Source organism: Drosophila bipectinata, unplaced genomic scaffold (assembly GCF_030179905.1).
Source record: "Drosophila bipectinata strain 14024-0381.07 unplaced genomic scaffold, DbipHiC1v2 scaffold_264, whole genome shotgun sequence".
NCBI classification, from domain to species: Eukaryota; Metazoa; Arthropoda; class Insecta; order Diptera; family Drosophilidae; genus Drosophila; species Drosophila bipectinata.
The window spans coordinates 35,886-47,374 of NW_027222914.1; the positions used below are offsets into that span (position 1 = coordinate 35,886).

Sequence of the window (11,489 nt, forward strand, 5' to 3'; positions counted from 1 at the left end):
TATTTAGGCAGACAGCTAAGAAGAAAATGTCAAATGAAAATGTCAAATGTCAAAATGTCAGTTAGAAACGAAGTCAAATTCAAAGTCAGGCTCTCAAATTCAACAACGAACCAAAAGGATTGTGTTGCGCTTCCGGGAAAGTGAAATTGCCTCAACTTGAAGCACCACCAGAGCCTCTGCACTCTCTATTGATATTTGTAAGAAATCAATATTAAAACTATTTCTATTAAATCTATATATATAAAAGAATACTGTATATGTATACTGTATATAGCAATCTATTCTATATATATAAAAGAAAGTCGTGTTTTATGTTACACCACTTATAAATCAAGAACGGAAGAACAGATTTGAGTGAAAATTGGTAGGGAGGTAGCTTAGAGCCATGAGAAGGACATAGGATACTTTTTGTCCCGTTCGACAGCGTTCCTCCCTGGCCCATACTTTTTTATTTAGGCAGACAGCTAAGAAGAAAATGTCAAATGAAAATGTCAAATGTCAAAATGTCAGTTAGAAACGAAGTCAAATTCAAAGTCAGGCTCTCAAATTCAACAACGAACCAAAAGGATTGTGTTGCGCTTCCGGGAAAGTGAAATTGCCTCAACTTGAAGCACCACCAGAGCCTCTGCACTCTCTATTGATATTTGTAAGAAATCAATATTAAAACTATTTCTATTAAATCTATATATATAAAAGAATACTGTATATGTATACTGTATATAGCAATCTATCTATATATATAAAAGAAAGTCGTGTTTTATGTTACACCACTTATAAATCAAGAACGGAAGAACAGATTTGAGTGAAAATTGGTAGGGAGGTAGCTTAGAGCCATGAGAAGGACATAGGATACTTTTTGTCCCGTTCGACAGCGTTCCTCCCTGGCCCATACTTTTTTATTTAGGCAGACAGCTAAGAAGAAAATGTCAAATGAAAATGTCAAATGTCAAAATGTCAGTTAGAAACGAAGTCAAATTCAAAGTCAGGCTCTCAAATTCAACAACGAACCAAAAGGATTGTGTTGCGCTTCCGGGAAAGTGAAATTGCCTCAACTTGAAGCACCACCAGAGCCTCTGCACTCTCTATTGATATTTGTAAGAAATCAATATTAAAACTATTTCTATTAAATCTATATATATAAAAGAATACTGTATATGTATACTGTATATAGCAATCTATCTATATATATAAAAGAAAGTCGTGTTTTATGTTACACCACTTATAAATCAAGAACGGAAGAACAGATTTGAGTGAAAATTGGTAGGGAGGTAGCTTAGAGCCATGAGAAGGACATAGGATACTTTTTGTCCCGTTCGACAGCGTTCCTCCCTGGCCCATACTTTTTTATTTAGGCAGACAGCTAAGAAGAAAATGTCAAATGAAAATGTCAAATGTCAAAATGTCAGTTAGAAACGAAGTCAAATTCAAAGTCAGGCTCTCAAATTCAACAACGAACCAAAAGGATTGTGTTGCGCTTCCGGGAAAGTGAAATTGCCTCAACTTGAAGCACCACCAGAGCCTCTGCACTCTCTATTGATATTTGTAAGAAATCAATATTAAAACTATTTCTATTAAATCTATATATATAAAAGAATACTGTATATGTATACTGTATATAGCAATCTATCTATATATATAAAAGAAAGTCGTGTTTTATGTTACACCACTTATAAATCAAGAACGGAAGAACAGATTTGAGTGAAAATTGGTAGGGAGGTAGCTTAGAGCCATGAGAAGGACATAGGATACTTTTTGTCCCGTTCGACAGCGCGAATTATACTCCACCGAACTATACTCCACCGAACTATACTCCACTTATAGTAATGAATAAAAGTAAGTAGGCTGTGAGCGTAACGTATCATATTTTTATGTACGATATTATGTATTTATACCAGTGGTCGGCACCCCAATACATTAATATTATTTTACCGCATTAGTGTTAGTAACGAATAGCAGAAAGTAGGCTGTGAGCATGACGTGTCACACATTTATACTGTGTGTGTGTGGCAGAGCTCGGGCAGAGAAATTTCCTATGCCCCCGAGATAGGGCCGTGCCGACCTCTGATTTATACATTTATAGATATCTATATATATTTTATCATAGGATAAAAAGTATCCTATGTCCGTCTCCTGGCTCTAAGCTACCTCCCTACCAATTTTCAGCCAAATCTGTTATGCCGTTCTTGAGTTATAAGTGGTGTAACTAACACGACTTTCTTTTCTATATATAGACTAGCGACCCCGTCAAACGTTGTTTTGCCCTTTTTTGTTTTCTATAAGGGCTAGCTGTTTTTTCTTCATTTATTTTGGTTAATAAATGTTTTTCAGTATTTCAAGTACATCCAGTAATTTCACGTACAGCAAAATTCCCCTCGCCAATATCTAACAGTTGTTTAGAGAAAGGATGGATCCTGAAGCATTTGATCGCGCATATTCTTCTATATATATAAAAGAAAGTCGTGTTTTATGTTACACCACTTATAAATCAAGAACGGAAGAACAGATTTGAGTGAAAATTGGTAGGGAGGTAGCTTAGAGCCAGGAGAAGGACATAGGATACTTTTTGTCCCGTTCGACAGCGTTCCTCCCTGGCCCATACTTTTTTATTTAGGCAGACAGCTAAGAAGAAAATGTCAAATGAAAATGTCAAATGTCAAAATGTCAGTTAGAAACGAAGTCAAATTCAAAGTCAGGCTCTCAAATTCAACAACGAACCAAAAGGATTGTGTTGCGCTTCCGGGAAAGTGAAATTGCCTCAACTTGAAGCACCACCAGAGCCTCTGCACTCTCTATTGATATTTGTAAGAAATCAATATTAAAACTATTTCTATTAAATCTATATATATAAAAGAATACTGTATATGTATACTGTATATAGCAATCTATTCTATATATATAAAAGAAAGTCGTGTTTTATGTTACACCACTTATAAATCAAGAACGGAAGAACAGATTTGAGTGAAAATTGGTAGGGAGGTAGCTTAGAGCCATGAGAAGGACATAGGATACTTTTTGTCCCGTTCGACAGCGTTCCTCCCTGGCCCATACTTTTTTATTTAGGCAGACAGCTAAGAAGAAAATGTCAAATGAAAATGTCAAATGTCAAAATGTCAGTTAGAAACGAAGTCAAATTCAAAGTCAGGCTCTCAAATTCAACAACGAACCAAAAGGATTGTGTTGCGCTTCCGGGAAAGTGAAATTGCCTCAACTTGAAGCACCACCAGAGCCTCTGCACTCTCTATTGATATTTGTAAGAAATCAATATTAAAACTATTTCTATTAAATCTATATATATAAAAGAATACTGTATATGTATACTGTATATAGCAATCTATATATATAAAAGAAAGTCGTGTTTTATGTTACACCACTTATAAATCAAGAACGGAAGAACAGATTTGAGTGAAAATTGGTAGGGAGGTAGCTTAGAGCCATGAGAAGGACATAGGATACTTTTTGTCCCGTTCGACAGCGTTCCTCCCTGGCCCATACTTTTTTATTTAGGCAGACAGCTAAGAAGAAAATGTCAAATGAAAATGTCAAATGTCAAAATGTCAGTTAGAAACGAAGTCAAATTCAAAGTCAGGCTCTCAAATTCAACAACGAACCAAAAGGATTGTGTTGCGCTTCCGGGAAAGTGAAATTGCCTCAACTTGAAGCACCACCAGAGCCTCTGCACTCTCTATTGATATTTGTAAGAAATCAATATTAAAACTATTTCTATTAAATCTATATATATAAAAGAATACTGTATATGTATACTGTATATAGCAATCTATCTATCTATATATACTAAAGAAAGTCGTGTTTTATGTTACACCACTTATAAATCAAGAACGGAAGAACAGATTTGAGTGAAAATTGGTAGGGAGGTAGCTTAGAGCCAGGAGAAGGACATAGGATACTTTTTGTCCCGTTCGACAGCGTTCCTCCCTGGCCCATACTTTTTTATTTAGGCAGACAGCTAAGAAGAAAATGTCAAATGAAAATGTCAAATGTCAAAATGTCAGTTAGAAACGAAGTCAAATTCAAAGTCAGGCTCTCAAATTCAACAACGAACCAAAAGGATTGTGTTGCGCTTCCGGGAAAGTGAAATTGCCTCAACTTGAAGCACCACCAGAGCCTCTGCACTCTCTATTGATATTTGTAAGAAATCAATATTAAAACTATTTCTATTAAATCTATATATATAAAAGAATACTGTATATGTATACTGTATATAGCAATCTATCTATCTTCTATATATATAAAAGAAAGTCGTGTTTTATGTTACACCACTTATAAATCAAGAACGGAAGAACAGATTTGAGTGAAAATTGGTAGGGAGGTAGCTTAGAGCCATGAGAAGGACATAGGATACTTTTTGTCCCGTTCGACAGCGTTCCTCCCTGGCCCATACTTTTTTATTTAGGCAGACAGCTAAGAAGAAAATGTCAAATGAAAATGTCAAATGTCAAAATGTCAGTTAGAAACGAAGTCAAATTCAAAGTCAGGCTCTCAAATTCAACAACGAACCAAAAGGATTGTGTTGCGCTTCCGGGAAAGTGAAATTGCCTCAACTTGAAGCACCACCAGAGCCTCTGCACTCTCTATTGATATTTGTAAGAAATCAATATTAAAACTATTTCTATTAAATCTATATATATAAAAGAATACTGTATATGTATACTGTATATAGCAATCTATCTATATATATAAAAGAAAGTCGTGTTTTATGTTACACCACTTATAAATCAAGAACGGAAGAACAGATTTGAGTGAAAATTGGTAGGGAGGTAGCTTAGAGCCAGGAGAAGGACATAGGATACTTTTTGTCCCGTTCGACAGCGTTCCTCCCTGGCCCATACTTTTTTATTTAGGCAGACAGCTAAGAAGAAAATGTCAAATGTCAAAATGTCAGTTAGAAACGAAGTCAAATTCAAAGTCAGGCTCTCAAATTCAACAACGAACCAAAAGGATTGTGTTGCGCTTCCGGGAAAGTGAAATTGCCTCAACTTGAAGCACCACCAGAGCCTCTGCACTCTCTATTGATATTTGTAAGAAATCAATATTAAAACTATTTCTATTAAATCTATATATATAAAAGAATACTGTATATGTATACTGTATATAGCAATCTATCTATATATATAAAAGAAAGTCGTGTTTTATGTTACACCACTTATAAATCAAGAACGGAAGAACAGATTTGAGTGAAAATTGGTAGGGAGGTAGCTTAGAGCCATGAGAAGGACATAGGATACTTTTTGTCCCGTTCGACAGCGTTCCTCCCTGGCCCATACTTTTTTATTTAGGCAGACAGCTAAGAAGAAAATGTCAAATGAAAATGTCAAATGTCAAAATGTCAGTTAGAAACGAAGTCAAATTCAAAGTCAGGCTCTCAAATTCAACAACGAACCAAAAGGATTGTGTTGCGCTTCCGGGAAAGTGAAATTGCCTCAACTTGAAGCACCACCAGAGCCTCTGCACTCTCTATTGATATTTGTAAGAAATCAATATTAAAACTATTTCTATTAAATCTATATATATAAAAGAATACTGTATATGTATACTGTATATAGCAATCTATCTATCTATATATATAAAAGAAAGTCGTGTTTTATGTTACACCACTTATAAATCAAGAACGGAAGAACAGATTTGAGTGAAAATTGGTAGGGAGGTAGCTTAGAGCCAGGAGAAGGACATAGGATACTTTTTGTCCCGTTCGACAGCGTTCCTCCCTGGCCCATACTCTTTATTTAGGCAGACAGCTAAGAAGAAAATGTCAAATGAAAATGTCAAATGTCAAAATGTCAGTTAAGGGGCCCATCCACAGGCTAACATGTTCGGCGAACATGTTGTGCTCGACGAACTTTTTCCTGTGGATGGTAGTGTTCGTTGTCAATTTTGTGTTTGTCAAATGTTCGAATGGAATTGAAATCGTTCTATTTTGACAACGTTTGCAACAACATGCTCGCCAATGGATGGCAATGTTGGCACGAACGTCAGTTTGAAAAAACGTTTTGGTAGAGAAAAATGAATAAAAAGTGCAATATTATTTTGCAATATTATTTATTGCAAATACTTATTGCCATAAGTGCAATTAGAGTGCCGATGATGTTCGAAAAAATTGATCGAAAAATGATGTTCGCACGAATTTTGGCTCTAGTTAGTGGGGAAAATGAAATTCAAGTAGGCGAGCATGTTGACGAACAAAAAGTATACTATGTCCTTCTCATGGCTCTAAGCTACCTCCCTACCAATTTTCACTCAAATCTGTTCTTCCGTTCTTGATTTATAAGTGGTGTAACATATAACACGACTTTCTTTTATATATATAGAAATTACTTACAAATTCTTCAAGACTTGCAGTGTCTGCTTCATGAACATCATGCGTTGGTCAGGTTGTTTAAGAGTGCTTTAGAGCGCATGCCAAATGATGACTATAAAGTTGTCATCAAAGCAGATAAACGACCATCTGGAACACACGAACGCACATTTAATGCTCCAACAGTAGACGAAGTTGCCATCCTGATTGTTGGTGAACAATTTGAAAAACGCGATATTGTGCTTACACGTCGCGATACTGGGCAACTGCAACAAATATCGGAAACTCATCGATCATATGACGCATTGCAATACCCACTGATGTTTTGGCAAGGAGAAGATGGATATTATTTTAATATTAAAATGATAAATCCATTGAATGGTAAAGTAAACTGTATTATTTGCCTTTGAAATGGTTAATTATCAAATTTTTAATTTCAGGTGAAGAAACTACAAAGAAAGTTAGCTCAATGAATTATTATGCATATCGTTTGATGATTCGTCAAAATGCTGACAACTATTTGCTGCGGTTTCGTCGATTGTTTTAGCAGTATTGCGTTGACATGTATGTAAAAATAGAAACGGATCGTTTAACATTTATTAGGTTGAACCAAGCCAAACTGCGTTCTGAGGAGTACATCCATTTACGTGATGCAGTTAGTACTGAAGGAAATGCAGCTAATATTGGTCGATTAACTATTCTGCCGGCGACGTACATTGGTACGACGTACGTCATTTGCATGAACATGCACAAGATGCAATGACATATGTTCGTCATTACGGCCGGCCAGATCTCTTTATTACTTTTACCTGTAATCCAAAATGGATAGAAATTACTCAATTGCTGCTTCCCGGACAAACATCAAATGATAGACACGACATCACAGCACGTATATTCAGGCTAAAAATTCGGTCCCTGATGAACTTTATTGTTAAACAACGCGTCTTTGGAGATACTCGATGCTGGATGTATTCAATCGAATGGCAAAAGCGAGGCCTGCCGCACGCACACATTCTTATTTGGTTAGTGGAAAGAATTCAGCCTGACCAAATAGATGATATCATATGTGCCGAGATTCCTGATCATGAAGTCGATCCAGACCTACATGATGTTGTTACTACTAATATGATTCATGGACCGTGTGGTGCCATCAACCCCCAATCACCTTGCATGGTCGATGGAAAGTGCTCTAAACGATATCCACGGAAATTAACGGCGGAGACTGCATCCAAGAATTTTCAAAGACGGAAGCAAGGTGATGCGGTTTCTGGGTATCCAGATGTGCGTTCTACTGAAGCTCTTGGTCGTATGTATACAGTTCATCCAAAGAATGATGAATGTATCTGCGGTTGTTGCTGGTAAATGTGCGTGGGACAACTTCATTTGAGACACTACGAACTGTTAATTGTGTAATATTCCCAACATATCGTGCTGCATGTGAAGAATTGAACTTATTAGAAAACGATACCCATTGGGATACGACAATCGCTGAAGCCATTATCTCTGCATCTCCAAGTCAGATACGCACATTATTCGCTATCATAATTTCGACATGTTTTCCATCAAACCCATGTAACCTGTGGCACAAATACAAGGATAGCATGTCAGAAGATATTTTACATCAAAGACGTGTCAGTTCCAGAAATCACGATATTGAGATGAATGAGGAGATACATAATCGTGCTTTACTCTTGATCGAAGATATGTGTTACCTCATGTGCGGTAATTTATTAATCAGGTTAGGAATGCCAGCGCCAAATCGTGAAATGAATGACGCATTTAATCGAGAATTGGAACGGGAACGTGAATATGATCACCAGGAATTAGATTTAGTAGTTCAAAGGAATGTACCCCTGTTGAATTACCAACAAAAGGAAGTTTATGATACTTTAATGAAGGCAATCGCTGATGAAAATGGTGGTTTATATTTCCTAGATGCCCCTGGTGGAACTGGCAAGACATTCCTTATGTCATTAGTTTTAGCAACTGTTTAATAAAATATAAAATTAAAAAATTAATGAATAAAAATGAAAAAAACGAATTGAAAACTAAAAAAAAATAAGGTGATGAAGGGCAAGATGAACAAGATGAGGTCCCAAAGAAGATCCCGAAGATAAAAAATAAAAAAATTATAAAATATATAAGAAAATAAATAAAAAGAAAATAAAATAAAAAAAGAAATAAAAAATAAGATAAAAGTGAAACCGATTGGAAAAAACATTGTTCATTGTTTATAATTTAATTTAAAATAAGAAAATAAATAAATATCGGAGAAGTCGGGCAGCAAAAAGTTTTTTGTTTTTTTTTTTTAAATATTATTGGGAAAAAATTGTTAAAAATAGTTATATATGAAATATAGTTTAATTTAAAATAAGAAAATAAATAAATATCAGAGAAGTCGAGAAGTGTTTATAATAACACCACATTATTATTATATAAAATTAATTGTTGAAAGATTAATTTGGAATTAATTGATGACCCTCTTGAGTGCTTTCGCCACCCTGGAGTACAACGGCTATGGGCCAATTGAAGAGAGTGAACCGGTAATTGTTTTATTCAGTTAAATAAATGGTAAAAAAAATAAAAATATATATAAAAATAAGAGCAGGGGGTGTCTTAAACGTCGGAGATAGGAAAAGTCCAAAGTCTTTTATTATTTTTAATAAAATGTAAAATTAAAAAATCAACGAATTAAAATGGAAAAAAAACGAATTGAAAACTAAACAAAAAATAAGATGATGATGGGCAAGCTGGACAAAATGAAGAACAAAATGAGGCGAACGAAGGTCCCGAAGATGAAAAATAAAAAAATTATAAAATATATAATAAAATAAATAAAAAGAAAATAAAATAAAAAAAGATAAATAAATAATTAATGGCCATATTAAGTGCGTTTGGAACCCTTGAATTTAACGGCTATTTTATTTCGTTAGATATATGGTTAAAAGAGAAGGAGGTGTCTCAAACGTTGGAGATTGGAATAGACCACAGTGTTTTATTATTTTTGATAAAATGTAAAATTAAAAAATCAACGAATTAAAATGGAAAAAACGAATTTAAAAATAAAAAAAAGAAGATGATGTTGGGCAAGCTCGACAAAATGAAGAACAAAATGAGGAGACCAAGGTCCCGAAGATGTAAAATAAAAAAATTATAAAATATGTAATAAAATAAATAAAAAGCAAAAAAAGGATAAATAAGAGAAGGGGGTGTTTTAAACGTTGGAGATTGGAAAAGACCACAGTCATTTATCATTTTTAATAAAATGTAAAATAAAAAATGGAATAAAATAAAAATAAATATATGTATAAGATCCATATCATCGTCGAGATCATCGTCTCCAGATCACCCATATGGTTGAAAAATAAAAAAATTAAATATAGACGAAAATAAATGAAAATCAGAAGGCCGTTGATTTGACAATGAAATGTTCATCGTTAATTGTTTAATTTAAAATGAGAAAATAAATAAATATCAGAGAAGTCGAAAAGGAAAAAATAAAAATAAGAAGAATACAAAAAATAAAATAGTTGTGGCTCCTTGAGCGGCTGAGCTCCGACTGATTGAAAAGAAATGCTTGTGCCCCTTATATACCCCACATTTTGGCCAGAAAATCGAATGCAAAGCCTTCTTGGTTTGGAATAAACTTGAAAACGATTAAAAATTGGGCGCGAAAGGCGATAACAATCACCGATAACAACGGAAAACCAACCTACTATGTCTAAAAGCAGGTTGGCATCGCTGGCGACACGCAGGCGTTAGTACCTTTCCGCATGTTTAGTTTTGTTTCTGACACGACACACGATAAATAAGAAAATTATTATTTTTAAGAAAAAGTTGTGAAAAACTACTATAGCCATGAGTAGTTTAAAGTCCGATTTGGATGAATATTTATTGCTGCAGAGTGATCACAAGAGCTTCAATGTGAAGCTGCCACAGTTGAAGGTCCCAAGTCTGGGAGTATTTTCAAAAACACGGAGCCGGAGGCCAATAGCTAGCTAAAGGACACCCAGGACTCCTGTTGTCCCAAACTGGTAGGATTATATTGAGTCCTAAACCCTAAATAATTTATTTATAATCCATTTTCGTTTATATTTAAGTCGCGACTGCAGAGAATTGTGGGTTTTGTGGCCTGTTTGGGAATGGGAGGACTCTGCATATCCCTATCGACTCTATACATTCCCGTTCTTATCTTGAAAGTCCGAAAGTTTGCCTTGCTCTACACCCTGGGCAGTCTCTTCTTTATACTAAGCTTTTGCTTTTTGTCCGGATTCGGAGCCTTTCTGCGACAGATGTTCTCAAAGCCGAGACTCCTGACTTCCATATCGTACAGTTCCTGCCTGTTGTTAACCCTGTATTGTGCCTTGGTGGCCAAAAGCACCGCATTCACAGTTCTGTTTGCTGTGGCGCAAATAATAGCATTACTGTTTATGGTACTGGGTATGGTTCCGGGTGGAGCTACGGGTCTCAAGTTCTTTGGGCAATTGTTCAAGACCAGCGTTTCGGCCTCGACAAGGGCGCTGCCAGTATAAGCCACGAAGAGCAATAAAACAAAACGAATCATCTCCAACCACCGCAGCAACGAACGATATAACTTATTTAACTCATTGATCCAAAATAAAACTTATTTGTGATATAACGCCTCTCAAAAGTAACCATATTGTTTTTTTAATTATTTTCTCAACTTACTCATTGGGAAAATTAATGCTCGCTTATCAGGAATTGCAATTATAAATGCGAACTATGACGCGATTCTGCTACGCTGGAAGACTCTCTTTATAGATTGGTCTTTTACGACGCAATTGTGTATATATTATTTGTATCTTGATCATAAAACTAATCTTCGATTTCTCCATTTTGTCATTCCACTGGAGTCTCCACCAGTGGGCCTATCCTTTGACTTGGTTTCTCCATAGGTCAGACCTCAATCTCGCCCAGATACAAGGTTTTATCGCTGGATCCAGACAAAATTAAAGGTTATTTCGGACTGAAATCCACATCGTTTACACTGCCATTATGTCCTGGCAGCTTGTATAGAATGCGCCTCGTGTTGACATCCCAAATGTAGACATGCCGATCGGCCGAACCGCAGGATATTTTGTCGCTTCCCGGGGACCAAGCGCAGCGAAGCAGATTCTTCTCAAAGTTGTGCTGATGGCCCTGAAATACCTTTACACAC

At 35.6% G+C, this 11,489-nt stretch overlaps 1 long non-coding RNA gene and 1 pseudogene across 3 annotated transcripts; both read left to right on the forward strand.

Annotated features, from left to right (window-relative positions):
• The first annotated feature begins 3,808 nt into the window (after positions 1 to 3,808).
• Positions 3,809 to 8,498, forward strand: LOC138927457 (uncharacterized). 3 transcript variants are annotated; one of them, XR_011443955.1, is made up of 4 exons: positions 3,809 to 4,146; positions 4,224 to 5,484; positions 6,324 to 6,691; positions 6,751 to 8,498. It is a non-coding gene; the product is annotated as an uncharacterized lncRNA (long non-coding RNA). The 3 variants fall into 3 exon arrangements; XR_011443953.1 differs by having other exon boundaries at positions 3,811 to 5,484; positions 6,751 to 8,497; XR_011443954.1 differs by having other exon boundaries at positions 3,811 to 5,484; positions 6,347 to 6,691; positions 6,751 to 8,497.
• A 1,655-nt stretch (positions 8,499 to 10,153) lies between these two features.
• On the forward strand, positions 10,154 to 10,965 carry LOC108128318 (vesicle transport protein SFT2C-like; annotated as a pseudogene).
• Positions 10,966 to 11,489: the final 524 nt, after the last annotated feature.